The following is a 13,068-nucleotide window of genomic DNA, read 5'->3' on the forward strand; positions in this document are numbered from 1 at the left end:
AGATGACAGAGTAGTTTTTGAATTCAGGTCCTCTGACCTCTTTACATTGCCCCACACTCCTTAGCTAGTCTATTTAACTGCTGTTAATCAGCCATAGCTAGCATTGTAGGAAGAAGGGAAAAAGCATTTATAAATGCCTACTATGTGCCAGCCTCTGTGTAAGCACTTTGAAATATTACCTCATTTTATTATTGTAGACTCTGTGTGTGTGTGTGTGTGTGTGAAACAATCGGGGCTAAGAGGCTTCCCAGGGTCATACAACTTAGTGTCAAGTGTCTCAGTCTGGATTTGAACTCAGGTCTTCCCTCCTGACTCTAGGGTGGGTATTATATCCACTGCTCCACCTAACTGCCACCTACCTGTGCCCTAGTATTATAGATTAAGGAAACACTAGCTGTGTGACCCTGGGCAAGTCACTTTACCCTGTTTGCCTCAGTTTCCTCATTTCTTAAATAAGTTGAAGAATATGGCAAACCACTCCAGTGCCTTTGCCAAGAAAGCCCCAAATGAGGGTCACAAAGAGTCTGACATGATTGAAATAACCAACAACCAACAAAACAAGGAAGAATACCATTTCCCTAATTTTTTTCCCTAGTATCCTCTGGTTGTCTTGGATTATAAGGTTTTGAACTCAAGAAGTGTTAAAAAATATCTGTTGGATGGGAACAGTAAATGTGTTTTTGAAATTTAAGTACACAGAAAGAAATCACAAGTTATTGTCATAAAACTGTGGATAATACTAGCTGACATTTATATAGCTTTATATACATCATCTCATTTGATCCTCACAACTGCCCTGTGAGGGCATTGCTATTATTATAATACCTGTTTTACATATGAGAACAATGAGGCCCAGAGAGGTAAAGTGACTTGCTTGGGGTCATACAACCTGAGTCAGGATTCTAACTCAAGTCTTCCTGACTCTAACACCAGCACTGGCACTGTAGGCATGGTGCTACCCAGTTTCCCTGATACCAACTCTAAAAATATTATATTATAAATATATCCTTTATTCTTCATGTTTTACTTAGAGAAAGTTCTACTTTGTCAATCTATGGAAGCAGCCCTTTTATTTGTCTTTTTCCCTGTGTCCACCCAATCCCATCTGTGGGGGAGAACAGGTTTGATGAGACTGAAAACCCCTCAGAGGTAGGGATTCTATCAGCTCTCATTTCATTGGGTTCAAATCTCATATTTGCCTAGCACAGGGAATGACTTGACAGATGCTATTTTGAGGGCTTGACTTGAGACCTGCTAGACCTCCATAAGGGATCTGCCTTTGTCCTTACAAAGTTATCCCGTCAAACTTGTTTGTAGCTCACCATAATGTCTATATTAGGAACTTGGCTCCTGGGTGCCACTGGCCTCTTCAAGTCCCTCTGGGTACATTAGGCTTGAGTGATTGACTCCTATGGCTCTTATACTGAAACCATATCTGGGAGGACAGATCCCTTGGCATGTATGTGACTGCCTACCTAATCCCTGACCCAGCAGGGAGCCCACATTTCATAAGGTCCCTTCCAGCTGCCCTACTATTTGTTACTCATTCATTAATTCAAAGGCATGGGAAAAGTACCGTGTAGGATGATGTGAGTGCAAAGTTCCCATCCTTCCAGAGTTCACAATTCAGTTGAGTTCATAGGGGGTTCTGTCCAGACATGATTTTACTGGCATAGGGAATTCTCAGTATGGTAAACTCCCTCTGCCTATTTCTGTAATTAATCCTGTTAGAGGGTTTCCTGGGGGACACTGAGAGTTTTTATGACCATAGCCAGGATTTCCAGAGACAGGATTTGAACCCAAGCCTTCCAGATCTTTATCCAATCAAATCCTCTATCCAATCAAATTCTTGATCAAATCAAACCCTGTTCTAGTAAATCCTTTGACAAAGAACATCTCTGAATAAGAGAAGAGACTGTTTTCTGATTATGAAGCCCTGGAAGGTGATATTTTATTTATTCTGTACATATCTCGTTTTTTTAACTGTCATATGTTGTCTTCCTCGTGAAAAGTAAGCTCCTTGAGGAAAATCACCACTTTTCTTCCTTTTCTTTGTATCCCTAGTGTTTAGCAAAGTGTGTGGCACATAATAAGCATTTAATAAATGTATGTTGCATAGGTTTTGACCTTCTAACATCTGCATGCAACTTAACGTTCCTGCGGTCTTTATTAAGACACTAGGTGTCATGTGCCTGTGAAGGCACCTTAGATGGGTGAATTCTACCCATGGAGTCATATGGTTATTCTGAAGTCAAGAAGTAATACATAACAGTACTTGGAGGTACCAAGGACAAGAATGGCTTTCTTGGTTTTTAACCCTGTTCTCTCCTTGCTTTGTGAATTTGCCTCAAAAATTGTTATCATCTTGTACTTCTTATTTACTCATTCCATGATATTCACTCTTCTCAACTCCACCCAGGACTCTCAGTAATCCTCAAATACTTTTGTCAGTAGCACTCCTTCCTTCCATCTATATGTGTGCTGTACACCCTCCACCCAAAGAAGGTTCAACCTCTCCACACCTATCCAGAGCATTTCATGAGTTACTGGGGTCAAAAAGTTCATCAGTCATTGGCCAACTCTTCAGCAATAAATCTCTCTGGACAACTGGTACACAAACAGGTCTATTGCTAAGCCCATACCTGAAACTTTGACAACCCACCCACATCTGCATTCTTGTTGGTCTAACTTTTGAGATGGGGACTCAAGGCAGGACTTTGAGTGAAGGTTGTTAATGATACAGTGTAATATAGCAAATATTTATTAAGTGTCTACTAGGTTCAAGGCATTATGGAATGTACTGGGAATACAAGACCAGACAAAACCAGGAAAAAGTAGTCCCTACCTTCAAAAACAACTCATTTATTATGCCATGATGACAAATAAGTGTGAAGAATTCAGAAAAGCATGAGAAGATAGCTATGAACTGATATACAGTGGAGTAAGTAGAACCAGGAAAACAACATATGCAATAATAACTACAATGTAAATCAAAAGATGGAAAAAGAAATCAGAACTCTATATAATGACAGTGATTAAACTTGGCCCCAGAGAAGACTTGAGAAAATTTGTGTCCCTCCTCTCTTTGCAGAGGTGGAGGGGGCTACAAGTATGAAATTTTGCATGTATTGTCAGACAATGTGTTGGTTTATTTTGCTGAGCTGCTTTCTTCTTTTTATGCCCTTGGTAATTTTCTGGGGAGAAGAATGGGGAAGAATATATTTGAACATGAAAATGATATAAAAGTAAAACATATCCATAAAAACAAGATGTTAAAAACCTCATATTTCTATAGCCCCTTTCAATTTACAAGTCATTTATCTCAAAACAGTTCTGTGAGGTAGGTAGCTAAGTAGACCAGGCATTATCATTAGAGATGAAAACTAAGGCTCAGAAAGATGAGATTGCTTATCCATGGCATAAGTAAATGGGGAAGACAAGACTCAGCCAATCCACTGATGACAATTTCAGAACTCTTGAAATGACCCTATTGTTGGCACCACATAATCTTATTAAAGTGATGCTATAAACTCATTCAAGGTTTAGACATGATTTTTAAAAGAGAAATCTATCCCTGAAAATGCTTCCTCCTTTCATTTTTCAAAATTATAAGGACTTCATTGGTAGGTATAGCTCATAAAAAAAAAATGCCTTCATAGTTGAATCTGATTTCTAGTCCCACAGTGACCCTAGGAAAAAATAGAGCCCATCCCACCAAAAAAAAACAACAAATAATGCTGGCTAGCAATCTCAGTCTGATTTTTGGCTGCCAACTCTCTTTATTTTGTTAACCCTCTTGATTCAATTATGCTGCACACACCACAAGACTGATTGTCTTTAGATTCCAGTAAACAAAATAGCTGTGGCAAGGGGAGAGAAGACCCCAATTTTCTAAACGAGCATTGAAGAAATAAACAACCCCCATGAATAGAGACTTACATAAAATCAACATTCTGGTTTTCCTTGAAAGAAATCCAGAATCCTGGAAGGTAAGCACTGTTATTAGGGAAACCCAGGCAGAGCTGAAGGGGATTAGCCTCTCCAAATGGTGATGGGCAAAGAAGTGGGCTTAAGAACCAAATGACAGAAGTAGATGATGTGGTGAGGCTGAAGAAAGCACAGCAGGCATGTGAAGGGACTAAAAGGAACATTGTAAAAGGATCCGCAGAAGCCTGAAACAAAAACAAACACAGGAAAACAGAGAACAGTAAAAAGAAAAGGAATTAGCAGATAGGAGATTTGGAGGAGTGGGGGGAGGACTTTCAAGAGAGGGAAAAGGGGGAATTGACCAAGAGTATTCCTTCTCTCTTCCCCTTTTCCCCTTCATCCCTCTCCCATTTCCCCTGCCCCCCCCCAAAAAAAAATCATACTGAAGATTAAAGAAGAAAAAGGATAACCTGGAAAGGAAGGGAGAATTAAGAGCTCTTGAATATCTGAGTATTCAGCAAACCAGTTCTTATATTTTATTTTTTAAATTGTAATCCAGAAAGAAAAGATTCTGCCGAACCAGCCTTTGAGAAGAGATTGTGGCCATGTCTTCTGTTTACAACAGGACAACCAAGCTGCTGCTGCAAAAATCCAGGGAACTTTGATGCTTTTCTTGATGAGGGGAAGAATGCATCACTACTGACAGATGACACAAACTGGAAGATTACACGGGCCCAGAAATTGCCCTTTCCAAGGCCCGACACATGTTAATTCCATCATTCACTTGCTTGGACTCTTTCCACGTGACAATATCCATCGTGAGCTATCTACTTGGGTCCCACTTTGGGTGCCAGGACCTAATATGGTACCTAGCACTTAGCAGGCATTTAATAAATGCTCCATGAGGGGTGGCCAGGTGGCTCAGCAAGTAAGAACACCGGCTCCAGTGTCGGGATGACCTGGATCAAATCCAGGCTCAGATACTCAGCACCACACCCAGAAATAACTGGCCGTGTAACCTTGAGCAAGTTACTGAACCCCAATTGCTTTAAAAAAATAAAATAAAATAAATGCTCCATGGTTCACTGATGACTGATTGACATCTACACAGACTCATGATGACTCTTTAGTGAAAATCATCAGGCATAAATTGGTTGAGGTCTGTAGTTCTCAGACTTACAAAGACAATGTGAAATTAATGGGCCAAGCCATGAATTCATTGGAAGACACTTGGCAAAGGATGTAATAACTAGCATTTATGTAGCACTTTCAGGTTTGCAAAGCATGTTGTCTCATAAGAGCCTCACATCTACCTAGTGAAGTAATGCTATTATCACCTCCATTTTACAGATGAGGAAACAGAGGTTCAGAAAGACTGAATGATTTGCCCAGAGTCACCCAGCTAGTAACTCAAGTCTTCTCGACTCTCTTGACTTTAAGTCCCACACTCTATCCATTATGCCTCCTAGCAATTAGGAGAGTTTAACACCACACTAACTAGTGAAATTGTGTTACTACTTATTTGATAATTTGAGTGGTTATTAGTTAAACATACATACACATGTATATATATGTATATATACACATATATACATTTGTGTATGTTTATATATGTGTGTGTCTCTTTAAAATATAGTATGCCTGTGTATATATGGTATAATTACAGAAACTTATTGAATGTAGCAAATAGAAGATCCCATTGTGTTTATCTTTTGTAGATTATGAAAAACACTTGTAAAAACACAAAAACTGTATGAATTGTTCACAGCTTCTTCACAACCTACTTTCTTGCTCTCTAAAATCTTTGTGTGAGCTTAGCAGTGATTGCTAAATTCACAGGAACAAAGAAAATGATTTTAAAAGAGTCATAGGGCCTGGGTTCAAATGCAAACCCTGACACTTGGTCTCTATGTGACCTTGTACCAATCAGTAAGTTTCTTTAGGCCTCAGTTTCCTCAACAGTAAAATGTAAAATTCCATGAATTTATGAATATTTCCCTCAGAGAGAAATCATTCCTCTATAAATTATACATGGGAAGAAAAAAGGCTTCTTTATACACTGATTTTTGCCTATTTCAGGAATTTGGACATTTCCAGCACAGTCTGCTACCTAAAGTTGTAGGTATTAAAAACATTAGTTATGTATTTCTATTTACTATAAAAAGTAGAGTGTTTGAAATGGTTAGGATGATTTTTTTTAAAAAAGCTTCTTTTGCTTTATTTAGAACTTTCTATGCATTATCTCATTTATTCCTCACAACAATTCTGTAAGGTTGTCCCTACAGGTATTGCTATCCCCATTTTACAGATTTGGAAACTGAGGCTCAAAAAATCAAAGCAACCTGTCTAAAGTCAGTGTCAGAGTTCAAACCCAGATCTCTCCTGACTCAAGTACAACACATTTTACTGCCTTACCAAATGTTAAAGGAGATCAAGGTGGTCCTAGGTTAAAATGTTTGCACTTTAGAAACTAGCCTTTGAGGAAGGACAAATAGGAAAGAATTCCAGATGCCAGCATTTCAGGCATTGGTGAGGGTGATATTTTTGGTCAAAGGGACTTTCCCAGGGCTTCACAGATGACAAGTTTTCCAGCTGGAATAATGCTTAGCCAGCCCAACAATTTGGAACCAAGGCTAGGATTCACTTACTTCACCCTTAGGATTTGTAGGTCTGGGGAGGGGCAGAACTTTGTTCCGTAGTTGTCTGACTGCCCTTTGTCTTCATCTACCTAAAGATGTGAGACCCTGAGTGACCAAAGCCAGGGCTGAGGCTGACGCTGTGTGCATGCTTGTGGGGATCTAGAATCTCAGAGAGTTTTGGCTGGAAATGTTTTATCGGGCAGCCAACCCCTCCTGGGAGAGAAAGGGTGGGTGAGGTGTGCAGTTGCTGGGGGGAGGGGGGGAGGCAGTGCAGAGGGCGGGGGGGGGATGCCTAAAATCCTTGGGGACTTATTTAATCAGTACACCTTATTGTCTCAGTTCCTATCTTTCCATATACAGGGTAAGAGCAAATTTACCATGGTGTAATACTACACAGGCTAAAAGGATAATCACTGTGTAATTTGAACAGCTGCTGAAATCTGTAACATTAGAGTATGATTTCATTCTATGATCTCTCACCAGGATCCAGCACCAGGTCCTGCAGTGTGGAGCACAGGGGCTATGGAACTAAAGAAAACATTGATTTGGGGGAGTTCAGAGCTCCATGCCAAGACTCTATACTTCATTAAGGTCCATTTATTAATAGAAATAGCCTTTTTTTACTAGTATAAGAAGCAATAAATAAAATTTAAAACTCCTGGGTTAGCGACTAGATATCATTTTGTTGAGCACAGAATGCCATCCTGGGAATTGTACCACTAAATTGCTTAGCCCTCCACAATATGGCTTCCAGCCACCTTTCCAGTCCTCTATATTACTATTCCCCCTTACAGCTTCTGCAGTAAAAACTCACCTAGCCCCCCATATTGCACTGATTCCTGACCACACTTCTTAAATCATCCAGCCAGCCACCAGAAAGCCAGGGACTGGCCAAAATGAGTATCTTGCCATCTCCCCAGCTGCCAGATGGAAAGGGAAAGGGGACAGCTCTCACTCTAGAAACAGTAATCAAATCAAGAGTGCCGTTGCTACTGAAAAGGTTATGACAACTGATTTTCCTAGAGCTGCCCTCAACATTCCCATGATGCTCTAGACTAAAGGTCTCTTTCCTGGTCCCCTGTCCCTTTTACGTAGTATATGAGTGAGTACTTCAAGAACTGTCTCATCTTTGTCATCATCCCCAGAACCTAGAATAGTGCCTAGCAGTGGTAATGGCTTAATAAAGCCAATTTGTTCATCCAAATTGTCCTCTAGCAATTCACAACCTTCATAATCCACAGCCATGTGTTTTGTCCTTTCTCACCTTATAGAATTCCTCATTTTCTCCAGCACTACACTGTACACAAGACTTTTCCCTATCTTTACTTTCTATTCGCCAGCTCCTCTTCCTTTGCTCATCTATGTACTTGATGTATCCCCTCAATAGAAAGTAAGCTCCCTGAGGGCAGTGACTACCAGCTTCATTAGTATCCCAAGTGCCTTAAACATAATCAACCCTTAATAAATGTTGGATTGGGGGGAGGGGGGTCTAGAAGGCACAATGAATAGAGTGCCGGCCCTGGAGTCAGGAGACTCTGAGTTCAGATCCAACCTCAGACAGTTAACACTTACTAGTCATGTGACCTTGGGCAAGTCACTTAACCCCAATTGCCCTCCCTTCCCCCTCAAAAAGAAAAACAAAAATAAATAAACAAATAAAATAAATTTAAAAAAATAAATGTTGGATTGAATTGAATGTATATGGGAACATAAAAATAATGGAAAGGGGAAGAAATGAAGAAAATACCTTTCAAGTTTAAGGTAGATAGATGAGCATATCTACCACACTGGTACTGTATGGCTGAGTTAAAAACCTATCAGCAAGCATTTGTTCATTGCCTACTATGTGCCTTGCTAGACTGGTATCCAGTTTAGAGGTTGCAAATAATTTCTTAGTTCCCAGGAGAGAGAAGGGAAAGGAGAGTCTAAGGAGGTTTTGCAAAGGCACAAATCTTGTAAGACTCCTGGGACATCAAATAGCAGTTTTGAAATCATGCTTTTAGGAAGTGAGTGTAAATGAGGAGGAAACATATGGCTTACATTTCCTTTGAAAGATGCAGGAGTTTAAGAACTGATAGAAAAAAAATTAGTTTGGTGCAGTAAGGGCTAGACAGAGAGTACTACAAATGAGGAGCTAATGCTTTCCTCTCCCTTAACCTCCCCAGAACACCATTCAAGCTAGGATTTTCCTGTAAGAGATGGAAGGAGGGGAAAACCAAGCAGAAGGAACTTAGAGGATGTGAAGTGTTCAATTTTAATAGAAAAAGATCATGAGTAATCAAGGATCAGATTCAAACTCAGCAGGAAGTCTGACATGGCCCGGAGTGTTGCAAATGGAGTCAGCCCTTTAAATCTTGGAAAGAAAACTACCATTTTGCTTAATTCTAGGCCAGAAAGAAAGAGGCCAAGGGGGAAAGGGTAAGTCTCTTCCACAAAGTTGCAATTTTACATACTGAAATGCTGGACAAACTAGGTTCCAAGTTTTGCAAGATTCCTCGTGTCCTATAAAAGCAACTATGAATCTTGCTTCTCTTTACTGTGTCCCCTCAACTGACACACACACACACACACACACACACACATACACACACACACACACCCCTTGGAATCCTATTAGGACCTCTCAGCCCTGCTTGTCTTCTCTTATTATATTCCCTTTCAGCTTGGGCCCCTGGAATTTCAACACTATTTCTGTGGGTAACTTCTGCAGCCAAGTAGGTTTGGGACAGTGGATTTTTAATACGTGCTGAGACCATTGGAGGGAGAAGGGAAAGGATAGAGAACAATTCTATCCTCTCTGGAAATCCAGTAGGGACTTCTGTTAGTCGCATTTTCCAGTATCCAGGCATTATGGCAAATTCCAGGGAAACATTAGGAATTCATACACTAGCTCAAAGTGGGGGTGGGGAAGTCAAGATAAACCCTCTTGAGCAGTGAGGGCATGATGATTTTCCACTTGGGGCCTTAGAGGATTTCCAGGAAGGTGGTGATTTAAGGAATATACAAAAGAGGAAAGTACTAGCAAGGATCCTCAATCATTTCCTTTACTTCCTTAGTGTGGAATAGAAGCCTTAGCTAAGAGACCGCAAGAAGTTCAGAAGAGTTCTGCAGTAACACAGAAAACTCCCAAGACCGTTAATGCCTGGACAACAAAAAGTCATAGGGTTAAATAGTAGGTTTTTCAAGAAAACAGGACGTTGAACGTTGGATTGGGATTATTGAACGTGATCATACAACAGAACATTCCATTCCATTCCTCGCCATGATACAGACTAATCAATAGGACAAGGCCAGTGGGGATTTGACTAAGAGGTTAGGAAAATCACTCATGAATTGGACACATTCACAAAAGCATATTCACCAGGGCAAATAGCTGTTGGGTTAATGACATAGGGCAAGGTGTGGTGTTATCAACTTCTTGTTTGGTTGGTGAGACATCATTCTTCTGCAGATTCGTATAATGAGGGCAAGAATGTATGGTTGGGAAAGACAGGAGGAGAGAGCAATGGGGTGCTTGACACTGCCCTGGGAGGGCCATTTTTATATAGAAATGCAAAGTGGAAACATATTCAAAGAATCTTAGAGTTGGAAGGTCATTTCCTCAGACCAACCTGAGCAAGTAACCTCTAGACCACATACCTAAGCCAGTGGTCATTCAGCCTTTTGCGTGACTTCCTCCACTGAGAGGGAACCCTTCCCATCCAGAGACAGACTATTCCACTTTGGGCTAGCTCTAGTCATTAGGAAGTTTTTCCTCCTATAAATCCTTCATCTTCTTCATTGTGTTTATTGTTAATTACTGAAGCAGCTAGGTGACCTTGTGGGCCCACTGAGCCTAAAGGCAGGAAGATCTGTGTTCAGATCTGGTTTCAGACACTCCGTGTGACTCTGGGCAAATCTCTTAATTTCTGTTGGCTTTAGTTTTCTTAACCATGAAATGGAAATAATAATAGCACACGCTTCCCAGGGCTGTTGTGAGGATCCAATGAGATAATGCTTGGGAAGTCCTTAGTGTAGTTCCTTAGTGTTTCTTTCTTTCGTTCCTTATTGTAAGGTTATGAACTAAGCTTCAAAATTAGGATTATGCTGGGCATCAAACAAAACCTTGTTTGGCATTTTTGTGATTTTTTTTTTGCTTTCCCACCCCAACCCCCATGCAGATAGAGTCTTTGTAAGAAGAGTGAAAATAACTCATTAAATGAGTGTTTACTCACTGGAAATAGTGTAAGGCCATTTTCTTTGTTCCTTTGATCTCTTTGCTTTGACCTACCCATTTCAGCTGTCCAGGTAGTATTTATCAAATACATACAAAGCCCTTTATGTTCTTTAATCAATCAGTCACCAAATATTTATTATCCATGAGAACATATGCATTTTCAAGTTCCTTCTCAGCCATTTGGAATTGTCCTCACATATGCTACACTCCCATTGATACCCACGGCACTAAACGTAGTTTCATTAGCAATCTATTGACATACACTTTTTTAAAAAAAATCTAGACTCCAAAAGAGACAAATACATTATGAGGGCTTTCCTACTAAAATCTGTTTTGCTCCAGAAGGATTGTTGTCTGCATAGTTAAATTCAATTTTACAAGCATTTATGAAGGGCTTGCTAGGTAGATGGCAATATACTTCATACTGGGGAACAAAGAAGAAAGATGAAGTAATCTCTGACCTCAAAAAGTCTACATATGTAATATATACATATATAAACACATTTGTTGTTGTTTAGTCATTTTCCATCTTGTCTGACTCTTCATAACATCATTTGGGATTTTCTTGGGAAAGATACTGGCATGGTTTATCATTTCCTTCTCCAGCTCATTTGGTAGATGAGGAAACTGAGGCAAAGAAAGTCAAGCAATTTGCCCAGGGTCCCACAGCTAGGAAGTGATTGAGACCAGATTTGAACTCAGCTGTCCTGACTCCAGAACCAGCACCTTCTAGCTGTCCCACATACACAAAGACATATGTATTTTTCTTAAACTCTTGTATCTTTCAAAGGAAATTTAAGCCATACGACTTCTCATTTACACTCACTTCCTAAAAGGATATATGTATGTACATGTATGTAGGTAGGTATGTATGTATAAGTTTGTTAAGCTCAGATCTCTTTCAATTTCTATATATTAATATATAGATATTTAAATATATGTATACTTATATATAATATATAGAGATACATACAAATACACATAGAGAGATTGTAATTATGTAACTGTGTATATATGTGTGTGTGCATATGGAGAAAGAGAGAAACAATACCCAAATAACTATATTTGACATAAGGTATTTACAATGTAAATGGAGGATAATCAATCAATTAAAATCAGGGCCTCTTATGTGCCAGACACTGGAGATGCAAATTGAGATAGTCACTTACTTATAGCAATAGTCAACATTTACAGATTTTCAGAGTGCTTTGCAAAGATTATCTCATTTTATCTTTACAGCAGCCCTGGGAGGTAGGGGCTATTATTATCCCCATTTTACAGATGAGGGGACTGAGGCAGGCATAAGTCATACAGTTAATATCTGAGACCAGCTTTGAACCCAGTTCTCTCTAACTCCAAGCCCAGTACTCTACCCACTATGTCGACATGTTGCCTCAAGAAGTCTATATTCTGCCATCAGTGTTCTTGATTCTCCTAGAATCCTCAGCTACGGCCTCACAGCTTCTAACCCCTCAGTTCTGTCCCAGGCTCTACCTCCTCCCAAGCCATCACTGCCTTTCTTATCTCAGCCTCTTGGTGAATCAATTCAAATGCCCCCTTTCCTCCTAACTAGAAGCCCTAAACCACCCTGTTCATGGTTCTGCTTTTCCTTGTATAGACAGTACAGTAGCACTTAGCACAGTACTAGGCACATACTCCCTAACTGATACTTGTTGACTGACTAACTCTTGCTGATCACATCATCGCAAACACCAGCCTTGAATTATTCCCACCCCCTGCTTCCTTCATTTCTACTCCAGAGCAGCCATACTATAAATGGAGAAAATTGTGGGACTTTTCTGATTGAGTCCTTTACAGATTGATACAATATAATCTCTACCGGGCACTCAGTGTAGCAAGGCTTTCCTTGTGTGTCCTGAATCCATTCACCAGACTTTCCTCTTTCTTCCCCACACAGGGGATGACCTCATCTCATACCCCACTGAAAATATTTAACCCATTCACTGGGGCTTCCCTTCTCTCCCCTCTTCTTCTTCCACCATTTAGATATCTTCCCATGCCCCTCCTTTATCTCCTCACTCTGTTTTATCTCACTGGAAGAGCTGGCTCTTCTCCCATCCCATTCCATCGCATCCCATCCTATCCTGTCTTCTCCAGTCTATCACCCCTATTAGCACCCCTCCTCTATGATCTTCAATCTCAGGCAGTCAGCAAGCATTTATAATACCTATTGTGTGCCAAATGCTGTGCTGAGGGCCCAGGGTAGAAAGAAAGGAGGGAGAGAGAGAGAGAGAGAGAGAGAGAGAGAGAGAGAGAGAGAGAGAG

The 13,068-nt window shown here is 40.2% G+C and overlaps 1 long non-coding RNA gene across 1 annotated transcript; it reads right to left on the reverse strand.

The window, feature by feature from the left end:
• Positions 1-2,883: 2,883 nt before the first annotated feature.
• LOC138174284 (uncharacterized) lies at positions 2,884-4,537 on the reverse strand. Its single transcript, XR_011171663.1, has 3 exons — positions 4,398-4,537; positions 3,940-4,172; positions 2,884-3,194 (listed from the first exon to the last, which is right to left on the reverse strand). It is a non-coding gene; the product is annotated as an uncharacterized lncRNA (long non-coding RNA).
• Between the last annotated feature and the right edge of the window lie 8,531 nt (positions 4,538-13,068).

Source organism: Petaurus breviceps, unplaced genomic scaffold, assembly GCF_028583685.1.
Source record: "Petaurus breviceps papuanus isolate PSGF00001 unplaced genomic scaffold, PetGlider_PUasm1.0 688, whole genome shotgun sequence".
Taxonomy (NCBI): Eukaryota; Metazoa; Chordata; class Mammalia; order Diprotodontia; family Petauridae; genus Petaurus; species Petaurus breviceps.